At 35.2% G+C, this 14,848-nt stretch overlaps 1 protein-coding gene across 15 annotated transcripts in view; it reads left to right on the plus strand.

Annotated features, from left to right (window-relative positions):
- PLEKHA5 (pleckstrin homology domain containing A5) overlaps nucleotides 1-14,848 on the plus strand; it is a 176,519-nt gene that overhangs the window by 57,714 nt on the left and 103,957 nt on the right. Inside the window, exon 1 of one of the 15 annotated variants that reach the window (XM_062591372.1) lies at nucleotides 7,786-7,817. The exons of the other annotated variants lie outside the window; for them this stretch is intronic. The gene's annotated coding sequence lies outside the window, so the exon portion shown is untranslated. Of the gene's footprint in view, nucleotides 1-7,785; nucleotides 7,818-14,848 lie in introns of those variants that run through there. 15 annotated transcript variants of the gene reach the window in all.

Genomic DNA, 14,848 nt, shown 5'->3' on the forward strand with positions numbered 1-14,848 from the left:
GCCTAAACAGATTTCTATGGTACAAATACCTGTATGATGGAATACTGACTTTCTTTTTTGTGAATTTCTACCATCTCATTTCACTTGATGCCTTCTACTTTGTGTGAGACTTGATGGCACCTTCTATAAAACCCTGCATGGGAGGAAGATCTTTATCGAATGCTCTGTCATTCCCAGCTGAGGCCTATCAATGTTTATTTGTTCCTTAAATATTGTTCAACACCCTTTAGTCACTCTTGTTGCTGTCTTTTTGAAACTTTTCCAGTTCTTTTAAATTTCGTATGTGTGTGTTTGTGTGTGTAAGGGTTAATATGCACACAGTACACTTGTGGTTTCTCTGTGACATGACAAATCTATGAAAAAACATTTCTTACAACCTTAAGATTTTCTTCCTTAGTGGAAGCAGTCAGCTCAGAATCCATGATCGATTATTTAAGATATTGTTTTTTTTTCTGTTTGCATAACTTTACATTACCTCTATTAAGTATCTTTTGCCATTTTACTGCTCGATTTCTTGATCTTACTTAGTTCCTCTGTAATTCTTTATGCTTGGGTGCCTGTCGTTGTTAGCTTGAATAGCTTAGTATCAAACATTACATGATAACTTCTTACTTTTTTATTTATCCCTGTCTCAAAATCACTATGAAGAGGATATTCATGAGCTCAAATCCTTGATGAAATCATACCCTTTCTTTCTTTTTAACCACTTGCCATCTATATGACAGCCTTCCCTCTTACCCTTGGTAGCTTTCTTCCGTTGAGTGGCTTTGGTGAGTGACCGTACCGAAGGACCTTAGGACGTCTTGTGAGCTGGAGCACCTCTTCTGGTTTCTGTTGACTTCAGATAAGTCTGATAGATCTGAGGCACAGCTTTCCTTCACAAAAACTGTGGTGGCACTTCCCCACTATAACAGATATTATACCTGTAAATTTAGTTCTTTAGAATCATTCTTATGATTTAAGTACAAACATTAGATTTACCAGCTCTGTAATCCTCTGGATGCCCCTGGAATTGCATGAAATGTGGTATGAGGTTCGGCATCTTCAGTTCTGTGGGACTGAAGCAATTTGGATCCCTTGGACAATAGTTCAGCTTTATTGTTGTAGAAGGGCAACATCATTAGTCCGCTTAAATCTTTTTCAACCAATACTTGAATTCATTGGATAATCTTGAATCAGACTGGATAAAAAAAAGGGTTCCATTATAAGTACCTTCAATCCCCAAACCCCCAAAATTAACTCCTTAGTCAGGAAAGTATTTTTGACTTGTTTATTTGGCAGTTGTCTTGAATTTATTAGACTTTTTTGACCTTTGGACACTCGGATTTTTTTTTCTTTTTTTGGTTCCTCCTGAAAACTGCTAACTTGCTGTTTAGTGTTGCTGATCTCTTTTTGGTCTTAAATGTCTTGATGTCAATGATATGCATTCTCTTTGGAGTATATTACATTTTCTATAACAGAGTGCCGCCTTCTTTTTCACTGTGGGTGTTTGGTCAACTGGAGTTTGGCATAACAAGAGGGACTTCGGAGATGAGGTGGAGTTCTTGGCCCTTGTTCCCATTGGTTCAGCCTGTGCCCATGTCAGTAGCTATGTATCAGGTACATAAGTATTAATCCTGGTTAACTAGCTATCCAAGAACCATTTTCCTCTAAATTAATTGTAAATTCAGTAAATATTCATAGGTGTTCATGAACATGGAGTTATAATTCTGTAAAAGGGTTTTTAAGGTGTCTCAGCAGTTTTAACTTGAGCTTTATTAGTTAATAAAAGGGACTCATGCTGTGTTGTGGTTATTAAATAAGGATTTGAAAGACTTGGATTTTCAACATAAAAACGCTGCTGAGCTTTAATGTTTCTTGCACAGGAATTTGTATTTGACTGCTTAATTCACTTGTCCTCTGTTGCATCTGAAACTGAAAGGTATTTTATGTTCTGTTGATGCTAAATAAAACAAAGGTTGCATAATCAGCCAGCCAGGTCTTCAGTGATGTTGGCTGAAAAAAAAAACCTATCTTGGCATTATACCATTTTCATAGTATAGAAAATTTGCAGAAAATGTAATTGCTATGGGCAACAAGAATAGCATTCAATTGGCTTCCTGAGATTGTTCTGAACAGAAGCAAACTTACGTTTGTATATGGAATCTCTTACTAGCTTTTTAATGACAGTTTTAAGAGCAAGTGCAAAGTAAAGGGGATGGCACTAAAAAAGTTGCATTTTACAGACTGTCAGGAATTTGCCTTACAAAGCAGAGTTCCTCTGTTGGGCTGTTTTCCTCTTGCCCATTTTGAGTGTGCTTCTATAGCTAATGGCTATTCCCAAAAAGAAAGCAAATTGGTTAAGAGAATAATGGAGGGGAGGCTCAGTCTGTTTTGAGGATAAGTTGTAGGTTGTCTATTACTATGGATAGCTAAAGCTGTTCATCAGAGTAGGCAAATGTGTAGCTTTGAGAAAGGTGGTTCAGGCTTGATCTTAATTTCAGAAATCCACTAATATAAATGTATATGAACTTGGAAAACAACAGTAACAATTTGAGCAGCACTGGCATTTTTATATGTTGTGGCACATTGTCTGGTATAATTTTGCGGATGAATAATCCACAGTCATATATTAAAAGACCAACATGCAGGCTGCTTTTATAAGCTTTGAACTGAAAGTATAAACCTGATTTTTTTTTTTTTTATTTTTTCCCTTTATACTTATTCAAGAGCATGAAGACAAACTATTGTATCTCTAACATTTAGTATACCTATGTTTAGAAAGGAAATGACAATATAAATAGTAATGTATGAACTCATAGCACACTCCATTTTACCCCTTACCCAATTGACTATTCAGTGTAATTGTGGGCAGGTGAAGAGTGAGGGACTATAAAGAGTCAGACTTACCCAGAGGCTTGGAAAAGCTTAAGGAATAAAATACAGGTCTCCTCTTCTGAGGTAGCAAATACATTTTGTGGATCCTTTCTGCTCATTTTCCCTTCATGTTATGTTATGTAATTGCCAAAAGGTCTCCAAAGTAAAAACCTCAAATGAAGAGATGAGCTGGGGAGGGCATCCTTTGGAGAGAGTTCTTTGGCTTGGGAATTTTGTTACTCTCTTAGCAGGTTGTACAAGCTCCAAAATAGTTCAAGGCCTCTATGGGGTTTTTCTAGGCTTGCTGTAGGTGCATTGAGAATGCTATACGTGCGATGGGATAAGAGACTTGTTGCTTCTGAATGTCTGGATTCACTGTTCTAATAAATTGTAAAAATCTAGATAGCTGAAAGAAGAGCAACAAACAACACAAAATAAACATTATTTTTCTAATATTTGTATGTTCTAGTCCTGATTTTGATATTACTTTTCTCCTGATATCTTTAGCCAGATGAAATGAATACAATTGAAGTGCAGAAGATACTCCTTTTTCCTCAACTATTTTTCTTCCTGATTGTTTGAAGTTACTGCTTTTGAGTAATATTCAACAGCTATTTAATATGCTTTCAATATAAAAAGGGAAATATGCCCATTTGTATAACAAGGCAGAAATACTACCTGATTGGCACACTAGAAATAAGTAGCACAAACAAAACTATTAACAGAAGCAAAGATATAAATGATACGCAAATAAGAGAAAATGATTCATCTCTGATCTTTGCATATATAGTATTCTTCACATGACAAATGTTTCATTTTTTTTTTTTCTTGTAGTTCTCTAGACCCATGTATACTCTCTTTCTTGGCTTTGTTTGAAAAATGTTCTTTCCACTTGAATAGGCCATCCATCATAAAATAATCAGCTGATAGTTAAATGAAGATGTGAAAACATAATGGGGAAAGGATTTGAAACTGGTGCATATTTCCAGAGACATATCTTCAAAATATGCATGCAGAAGGAAGAAACTTTACATTTCTGTGATGTAGTGTAAATTTTAGAGATGCATTTTGAGGTATTTCTTATAGTAGAGCAAATTCAGGAAAGCTGCTTGTGTGGTCATGCCAAAACTGAGAAGAGAGAGCTAAGAGACACACATATATAGACACACATATACAAAATACAACTGTGGAATCGTTTTTAGGATGCCAGAAGCATATTTAAATTCTGTTGTGGAACTCAGCTGTATATAATTTGCAGAAAAAATTATTATGTTTAGTAAAAACATGATTTACATAAGTCAAAGCTTTAATAAAATCCATATTAAGCCTAGTTATAAGCTTAAAACTGAATCATATTTCATTATGAGATAATGGGGAGTTCGCTGGGACTTAAAATGCAGCTAAACATAATACAGAGCACTGATCTTATTAAAATGAGCTGCTCTGCTGTCAGAACAGATGATCAAAAGTGTGTGTATGTGAACTGTTGCTAAGAAGCTTTTAGAAAGAAGCAAAGATGTTTTAAGTATTCACCACCTGATTTCTTGATAAATAAATTAAAAAACCTCCCATCTTGGGCTTTAATGTTTCCCATCATGCTTTCTAATTCTGTGCTGAGTTTAATGAAATTAATCTTATTCCTATAATATCTTTTTGAGGCTCATTGAACCTGGAATCTTTATATCAACATAGGGAAGTCTGGCATTGTCTTGGTGTGCTGTGTGAAAGCAAGATTTAGTTTTTGGATATCGATATCAAAACCTCTGAGAGATTTTAGCTTCTAATTCTGAATTTTTTTTTTAAACTTACGGCAGCTTTATCAGGTGAAGGTTAACATACAGTTCGAATAATGTTCATTTTCTGGAAATTCTGTATACAGGATTTATTTTCCTAATTATATATTTGTCATTTTTCTTTGAAGAGATGTTTAGTAATTTGCAAGTTGCAAAATTTCTACTCATTTTCTACAAGGTATTTTTATCACACTTGTGGATTTTGAAACTTTAAATATATGTTATTTTAAAGAAACACTTTCAAATTCAGTGAGAGGCTTTTCTTTTGCAAGTAGCATTTTGCCATTTTGCATTAGTTAGTAAACCAAACAAGTATTTTGCTTTCACATGCTTTTCATAGCATTTTCAATTTCATCAGTATACTTACATAGTTATACTTTGTAGATCATTGAGAATAAAATACAGATGCATCTAAAGGAGAGGATTTCCCTTCCAAAAAAATCCGATACCCTAAAACTTGATTAAATTCCTCTAGGAAGTTGTCTAGATGTTGTCAATGTTTGAAAAACTGCAAAGTGTTTTTCTTTTTTTTTTCAGCTTCTTCTTCTTGAATAGTTGTTTATAATGGGAGATGATATCCACAAAAACTCAACTTCAGAGCCAACCTTTTAAACTAGGAAACTGTTCTATAGTTGAAAGAAAACTTTTATAATTTGTGCTCAGCACAATGGGATTTTGGGGAACAAAGATAATAACTGAAATAAGAGAGTAGTGTTTGTTTCAGTTTTAATGGATTTTTCTTCTTTCCCGCTTTGGTGGCTTCTTTTTTTCTTCTATGTCTGGCAATTACAAACTAGTGGTTAGCTAGATTTAGATTTGTAGAATTGATCTTTCTTCAATAGCAATTATTTTGAAATGGAGAAAATAAACTCTGCTCTTTAGTCTTTTTATTTATAGATCCTATGTAGATGAAAACTTTTCTCACTCAGGAGACAGATCTTATTATAATGACGTCTTTCTCTGAGCGAATGCGTTGCATTTTACCAGTTGGAATGACTGAGAAAGTTCAGAGAGCAGCAGTGGTTAGGGTAAATGATGAAAGGTTAGGTGATGAGGGTAAGATAAGTCTAGATAAATACATGGAATATAATATAATACTCATTTCCTTTTTTCTTAGAGAGATCGATGACCTCTGGTCTCATTATGTGGTAAGGAAGTACTGAAATTCTCATCAGGGGGAGCAGGCTTTTAGCCTAACGCTAGACTCTAAAATTCACTAGACTTTTTCAACCTGGTTAGACCTCATAATAAGTTGTATTGTTTTGTTTTAATGTGCATCAGTATACGGAAGCTAAACATCAAGTTAGTATGCATTCAAAATCAAATGAATGCAGTTAGTGTTATGTGATTATAATTAATCTTTTTTATAGTGATGTGGTATTATCTCTGTGGCATATGAAATGGGGTGCTTCAGTTTGCTCATGCACATCAGGTTCAGCTCTGGCATTGTGCCACTGTGCATCCTGATTCCTGGGTTTGTGCCTGGAAGGAGTTTGTGAAGTAAAAGCGCTATCTATCATTTTGTGTGCGTTTATAGGCAAAGGGCAAGGATGAATGTTCAACTAATTACCTTAGTAAATATTTTTTGTTTTCATGCCAGAAGGATTTTCAAAGCATGGCACTGTAGCAGACAATAAATTTCAGATAGCTGTGACAAAAGGTGCAGATTCTCATAGTAATTATTGTCACTTTTCTATAAAGGTATCAAAACCTTATTTTTAAAGTTAGTTGTTAGACGTCAGTGAAACTGAAGAATAATGTCTTGCTTGTCTGTCTACCATTACACCAATCTTGTGTCTGCTGTACCAAAGGTTGAGGATTTGGTGCATGCCTCCCAGGTGGCAGTGTTGATTCCAAAATCATTTAAATACTTCTGTGCCCAGCTGTGGCAGAGCCCAGAAACTGGGCTGCATTGCTTTTGTAAAGTCTCAGCAGCCTGCCTGGCTTTGCTTCAAGCTTGAATGATAAGCAGAAAAGCACTTAAAAAAAGAAAAAGAAAAAAAAAAAAAAAAAAAAAAAAGAAAAAGAGAAAGAAAAAAAGAAGTGCTTACTGCCTGGGGTATAGCTTTTGTCTTCCCACAAGAGGGGTAAGATGTTGTGTAGTGTAAGAAATAAATGCAATGACTGTTAAACTGTCTTTTGCTTTATGATGCTTTGTTTTAGTTTTTTAAAAAATGCATATACAATAAATATGGAAAGAAGGCTGGGAGGTTAAAAAAACCCAAAATATTGAAGACCTCTGAACTACATATATCTGTCTTTGGAGGAGTTAAAAGATGCTTATCTCTTGGGAAGGGCTTAAATGTCTATTTTCCTTGACTATGATCTGTGCATATGAATAAAAGCTAGCCTTTGGTATCAAATTAAGCAGTTTAGGAAAGTAAATGCCTCGATTATATATAAAGCGATGTAAAGTTGTGGTAATGTTCTTCTGAACATAACATGAACTGCTTGTTGAACAAGCCCTAGTCTCCCTTCGTTTGCGCCTGCACACCTCATATGCACACCCCTAACCTCCCGCTCCCCCCCCCCCCAAAAAAAAAAAAGCTGTCCTGAAATCACCAGAATAGGATAATTCTTAGAGTGGTTTGGAGAGCATTTAAACAGATTTGTTGCCTTTATCCGATTCATGAATTGCACTGCTTAGCATTCAAATCATATGGTATCCTGAAAAGATTTTCAGTCTATTACAGTGGCATCATGTAATTACATTGAAGCACATGATGATAGTATTTATAAAGCCTTAGGATGCCTTGCAGGAAAATAGTGCAAATAATTATCCGTGCATCAATTCAGATTTAAAAAAAAAAATAAAAAAGAGAGAAGAGCAAAATCGATACTGCTTGGTGGCCGAGTTTTACATATTCCAATTAATGATTTTGGATTTGCCTTCAAGTTCTAAAATTGTTGGGAAGTAGGCCATCTCACGCCGATATGAAGTATCAGGCCATTTTAAATTAAAGACCGAGCATGCTCATACCGAGTACCGGCTCTTGGATATTGCCGTGTGTGTCTCAGCCCTCGGCTAGTAGAGCTGACACTGAAGTAGAGGCGAGCACAGCATGCCCTTTTGTCGTCATTCGATCCGTGAGCGTACGTTCATTCTGGACCGGGGGCTCGGAGGTGTGAGACGCAAGGCTTGCTGTTACATATAAGCCAGTGGTTTTGGTGAGTTAATATTCATCTCTTTCCTTTCTCATGCTTTTAGATGTCTCAGACCAAAGTCAGCTTCATACTTTTCTCCGGATAATGGCATCTATTTGAAATGTCTCTGCTGCTGTCCGTTTAAAGCTTTGCTTCAGTAAAATAATTCTGGTGTGTGTGTGTGTGTTAGATTCTTTCTTTATGGAAAAAGAATTGCTTTTTTTTTTTTTTTTTTTTTTTTTTTTTTTTTTTTTTTTTTTTTTTTTTCTTCAGAGATGCTAGGCTGTTTAGCTCAAAGCCCGTAAAAATGGGCATAGGTATGTTTTTATTCTGATCAGAAATCAACTAACTACTCTAAATAGAGGAACTATTATTTTAAAGAACAGTGATTTCTGTCTCTATGTTCTAAGTCGACTTAAATCTAGATTGTTTTGTGTATCTCGCATTTCAGAGGGAAGATTTAAGACAATGCTGAAGATATTTATTGTACTTGGTTTCAGTGAAAATTACTAATAAAAAGCGTAAGTTAATTATTGTCATCTGTTCGATCTTAGTGATAGAAGTGCAAGTATTCCTTTTTTAACCCACTAAGAAATTGAAAATGCTATCTCTTAAATGCTGTGTTTTGACAGCACTTTCACAGAACCTTTGGTAGCATGTAATAAGAATTTCTGAACAATTTTCTAGCACTTATACTAGCTAATATGCATCCTTGGTATAGTTCAAAATTCAATTAAATTTTAAGTAACTGTATGAAGACAGTGTTTATAATTAGAAGTAATTTCTTGCAATTGATTTTTTTTTTAAAAAGCTTACTTTGCTCCAAGAACATTTGTAAAATATGTCAAAGTGTGTGCATTTAACCTATAGAAAAGTCTGTTAATAATGTAATTTGAAAATAGGTGGTAGATTCCTTCTTCCTGCTGCCCTCCCCAAAATGTTGATTCCTAATCATACTTTTCCTCCAGTGAATAAAGGTGATGCAAGATCAACCTTTTAACTGGACTTCTTTGCATTTGAGGGTTCAGTTGTGACATAGTAGAACTACTTCCTAAAATACTGTTCATCACTAGATTGAGATTGGAGGTGTTATGTTTAGAATTTCACAAATATGTGTGCATATATATCTCTCTCTATATGGTTTATATATAAACTTCTTTATATTTTTATATATGAATATATATATATATATGCATAAAAATAAAAAAGTTGTGTTCTAGATAAGGCTAGAAGTACAGTGGGAAAAACTGGCTGTCAGTAAACTCTTTGAGCCTAAGGAAAACATTCTTGCTCAGCCTAACCCCTGTTATGATTCTGATTGACTTGATTTGTGGGAGGAAAATCAGTGAACTCACAAGCTTTATTGTCTTTGCAGCCTTACTGAGACACTGTTGGAAAGGAGACAGGACTGAGACTAACATGTGCCAGTCTTGAGCTGGTGAGGAACAGCTTGCTTGGCCTTCTGATACAGTGTTCTCAACAAAATCATCTAAACTGATGTAACAGTAAAGGCCTTTAAAGCAAAGCTTGAGGATGATAAACTAAATTGAGGCTTTGCTGTGCAAAAGTTCTCAGAGCACATCAGGCAACTTGCACTTTGCCAAAGCAAGACTGCAGAATGCAGTTATCTGACAAATGATAAGATAAAGACAACAAGGGGTAACCTGTGTTGTGCAACTTTTTAATTCCAAAGCGTTTAATGCATTTCTAATAATAGGTTTTTACTATCTCAAATGTGTCATTTTGTAATGCTGGCATGCTCAGCTGCCACTTGCTCAGAGTCGTAGAGATCTCAAAAACATGAAGAAGCCCAACAGATTTGTTGTAGGAGAGTTTCTGGCTGAACAACAAACTTAGAACACCTGTTAAGACATCTTGTAGGAAGGAACCAAACAGATTAGAAAAGCTTGGATCCATGGCTGAAGAACAAGCAAGAGGAATGGCCATGTATGAGCAACAGAGAGATAAAGGGTAGGCACATGCAATGAAAGCAGCACTCAGCTGTTTTGGCAGTGTTCATTTACCACTGCAAGCACATCAGTGTGGGATTTCTTGTCTGAGTCACTGAAGATGCTGGAACTATAGTATGATTTTCCTGAGGTTCAGTCACTTTGAAATAACGCGTATAAAACATCCTATTTTTTAATAGGAAGGGAACAGCGTCTTTCAGAAAACAGGAATTTGTAAGCATTAAACATTAAGTTAGATTATTTTTTATTACCTTGGTCCTATATGTTTTACTCTTCAGAAAAATTACGCTTTCTTTGAAAATAAGTGCTGATTTTGGCTGGTTTTCCAAAAAGAGAAATTCTTAAATCCTAGTTATAAAGGTTAACTGAAGTTTTACAGGCAGTCCTACTCTTTTTCCCTAGTGTCCAAGTCTGCTTTTGGTCGTTTAGGTTAGCATGCAGAAAAAGCTGCCTTCTTTTTATGATCTTAGCTAACAGCCATTGTGCTTTAATAGATGAATTTAAGATCTCAGAAAATGTGACACCCATATTTCACCTTTGGTTGCTATAGTTTTATTCAGTGTTTTGTTAAGTTTATGTGCTTATTTATGTGCATATGCACACATAAATATACACATCTGTATTACTGTATATTACATATATATGATTATGTATAAAATGCAAGAGAAGTGGCTGCTGGTAGTTTAAGTTTATTTAGAATGCACTTTAATTGCTCTGAATTGGACAGTAAAATGGGACACGGTAGTCAATTTTTTTCAGTTTCAAAGAACGTTACTATTCAGTCATTTTACATGTCAGTCATTAATAGAGTTACTTTTGTAGATCAATATATTGTAATTTACGTTGAAATACCAGAGTATAAACTTTTAAGTTCTTATGACTCCACTTTTTAGACCTACCTTTAAGTTTTTTCAGAAACTTCAAGCTTTTGGAAGCATCTGCAATGTGTCCATTCATGTGATTAGCAATTTAAGGTATGTAATTCACCTTGTCCAGGATTTGTTGAAGAGGATGAAAAAATTGATTCAGTTTTCCAAGTGAATAAAAGGCTTCTGACTTGTTAGTGCTTTTTCATTAGAATGCTATACTCATAAGAATGTTGCGCTACTGGAATGGTTTTAAACATTGAGTATTTTTTTAGATGGACAGCTGCCAAATCTGTGAAAAGCATTTCATTTACAAGAACATCTAGAGTCTGTACCACTATTGAAATAATGTTTAAATACACTTTGTGCTACTTGATTTTATTTTTTAATAAAGATATTCCAACAGAATAAAAAAAAGGAGGGGGTGGGAATGAGGAAGTTGGAGAAGTGAAGGGGAACTTCTTGTAGGTATATCACTTAAGTTGCCTGCCTGCATTTTTTGAATGATGAAAATATTCTGAGCAGTGAAGGGCTCAGTCTTTTTCCATTCAGGTTTAAATGAAAGATTTTACTATTGCTGACACTTGTGCACACTCAGTTCATATGCCAGATGGAGAGCAGTGACAATTTTAGACTGAAGGTTATGTCTTAAAAACCTTGTTGGCATTCTGCATCCAATTTGCTTGACCCATTTTAGATAGTGCGCTACAATCTCATACTTCCAAGGGAGGAACACTGTTTCTCAGTAATTCCTTTTATAGAGTGGAGGAAGGAGTAGAGCTATATTTCACAAGTGTAAGCTAAATTTACCTTTTCTAATGAAAAGGAACTGCACAGCAGTACTCACTTTAATTTGCTCTAATGACAGTACTGGATTTGAGATTTTATGTAAGTATGGTAAAAATAAAAAGACATTCTTTATGTATATAGTATAAGATGAGAAACAGTTTTATTAAAATGAAAACATAAAATGTTACAGGTTCCCTGCAAGTTGCTTGTTCTTTTCATTTTATAATAAATTACCTTATTTTATTTTTCTTCTTTAAAAACCTTTTCAGCTTTTGGTTTTTACCAAGAGTGGAACCAGTAAGGAGTTGACTAAATCCCAGCTGACTTAGCTGAAGATTCTCTACTTTTTCAGTACATTAAGGTTTAAGATAGGTATTAGATACTTCTGTAAATTCTGGGAGATGTTAGCTGTAGTGTACTAGATCAGTGCAATTCAGTAATGAATATGTATTTGGGAATGTAGCAATAAACCTTTTGAAAATGGTTTTTATATAAAATGAGTATTGGGAATTTTATGTTTTCCCAAAAGATGATCAAGAGTAAAGTATTTCCTTTTGTAGGTCAGAAGTTCATCAGGTAGCAGCCAGAGAAGGGAGAAAGGCAAGGGGGAATGTATGGGAACATTTCTCAAAATCACGTGTAAATTTTCAGGATTTTTTCCCCACGTGTTTTGGGTATGATGCAACATAGGTAATCCAAACATCTATCATCTTATGTAATGTCTTCAGCTAAATACATGTATAGGAACTTCTCCCTGCCATTGCTCCTATGTATTTTTTAAGATAATCCTGGAGTATTATCATCTGCTCCGAAGAACATCAACATTTAAAATATTATTAGGAAAATCAGTCTAATATACATCTCAGTTCTTTGACAGGAAGTAAATGGCTTAATATTTAAACATTTTAATGACTTTGAGAAAACTAGAATTGTGTTGTGGGATCTTGAAACTAATCTGAATTTAATGGAAGTGTGTATCATACAGCAGTGTATTTATTTGTAAACTGATGGCAAATTGATGCTCTCCCAAAGCACTGCCATCACAAAAAAGGAATGAAAAGTTAATTTCGGTGTATTTCAGTTTATTTGAAAGGGGCCTGAATGTGATCCATGTTGTTACTTTCGTTAATCTAAGAGTCTTAAACCAAAGAGGGCTTATATAGAAATGATTTATTCAACTTCAGGATTTGAAGTTGCTCCACACATCTGTTTGGATGTAGTTATATTGCAAATGCTGCCTTTGTATCTTTTGCCTGTACACATACACTAATGTGTGCATATTTTTTCCAGGGAACTGTGTAAGCATCATAATATAACTGTGCTAGCAGAGAATCCCTCATCTGCAAGAAAATTAACAAATGGGCAATTAAATAAAGAGTAATCGATCAGTGAATACATGGTATTTTGTAACAAACTAATATTCTTAATGGAAGGACCCTAAAGCTTAACTTCTAATAGTGCAAAATTTGCTATGGGGTCTTTCTTACAAATGTCTATTTTCTAGGGCAAATTAAGTGCAACCCGTAATTAGATTAAAAAAAAAAAATGCTGTATTGCACTTTATTTTAAATTGTGCCAGTTCTTTCTCACAAGCCAAGATATGTGAAGATGATATTCAGTATGTAATGAAGGCTTTTGAGACAACAATGTTCTGCTGTGGATCAAGAAAGGTGCAGAGTTTCAGAATTGTTATTACTAGAACAAAAGATCCAGTTTTGAACAGTTTTGTTAAACAGAAATTTACCTAATTTGAGAAACAGTATCTTGACTGGGAAATCTGAGTTTTTCGCTTTGTTTTGCATTTTTCTTCTCCCTTAGAGAACAGAACCTGAGATGTCAAGGCTGTCGTATTGTAGGTGAGAAAGAAATGGCCTGATTTAAACAACGGCATTTTCTGTAATGATAGGCCATCTCTTCCTGCCAAGCCGCCCAATACTTGTTTTCTATATGAGCGAAGAAAAGACAGATTTCTTTAGTATCTGTCATTTTGAGGCTGTCAAAATAAGTACTTCAGTGTCTTCTGCGAAGGTAGCTCAAAGTACAGTATGGTTATAGCCATAATATTTTTCCTGTGGAGACAACTTCAGTTATCTTTCTCGTGAAATCTGTGTACTGTTCAGTAGATCACAGCACTGCCAGCATTGGAAGGCAGGAGTTGCATGGGGGCTGAGGGAAAGAGGAGGAGGCATGACTCAAAGAAAATAATTGTAAGAGTGATGGCGTTTAGCCAGATGCTAAAATTATATCCTAGATCTGATCTTACCAAAACATCTGTAAGATGGCCTTTGGTCAATAGGAGTGGGAAGAATCAGCTGCTGAATGACTGACTTGTGCCTTTTGGAGAACTCTCAGTTGAGACCTTTCTGAACTGCTTTTTAGAGTCAGCTAGTTTGATTTTTGGAAACAGGTACTGATAAGTTTAGGCTGAATTTAATTTCCGGCTGCTTAGATGATCAGAATAAGTTGGTATTACTCCCCCAACCTTCCATTGCAGCATTAGTAGTTCACAGTTCTGTTGCATTTAGTTGCTTTAATTATAGGGTGTATTTTATATCATGGCATTGCAAATTGGAAATGGAAACAGAAGTTTGCTTTAACCAAGGTCACTCAGGAAGTCCAGTGAAGCAGAAAGTAAAGCCGAAGGGCATATCTAGAATGTAATTAGCTTGATTATTTTGACCTCTGAGTGACTGTCACTAAAGTATTTTGGATATTGAAATGTGGCCTTATGACTGCGAGTGCAAAGCTCTACCTGACCCAACACAAGGAATAGCCAAATAGCCCCAGAGGAACTCTGTGCTCATAGAGCTGTGTTGTGTCTGAGACTTCAGCTTCCACCTTTGCTTCATCCCCTCCAGAAACTCTGGGTCACTTTCAGTTAGTTCTGGTGTCTTAACATGGAGCTGCACTGTACCACGATGATATGTTCGAGGTCCTTTACTTCATCGGCTTGGGATCATGATCACTGAGCCTCATCTTGTTCTGTAGTACTTCTCATTGGGAGCATATAATCAAATTGATATTTTGATTCACTGGATATTGTTCTTAATTTCATTAAAATGTCTTGGTGTTGAAATTGAGTAAAAACAATTTTGATTTTATTTAACCAGAGCTCTTAAATATATTAATTAATGTGAGACTTCAACAAGAAGGTAGTTATTTAATTTCTTCACTTTTCTGTTATAGTAACAGAATTACTGGAGAAGTGATGTGTCATCTTTTGACAACTGTGTTGAAGTGATATTAGGATACTCTGACTTTTCTCCATTTTACATGCAAGTGTCTGCAAACTTCTACTGGACCTACATAAAGCAGAAAACAGTTTGAAAGCTAGATAAAAGGGTAGCAACACAGAAATGGAGGGAATAAAAGCTAAGAAATGGAGAAGTTGGTGCTGGTATCAGAGTGTGTATGTTTATGTGCATGTGCA

Source organism: Rhea pennata, chromosome 1 (assembly GCF_028389875.1).
Source record: "Rhea pennata isolate bPtePen1 chromosome 1, bPtePen1.pri, whole genome shotgun sequence".
NCBI lineage: Eukaryota > Metazoa > Chordata > Aves > Rheiformes > Rheidae > Rhea > Rhea pennata.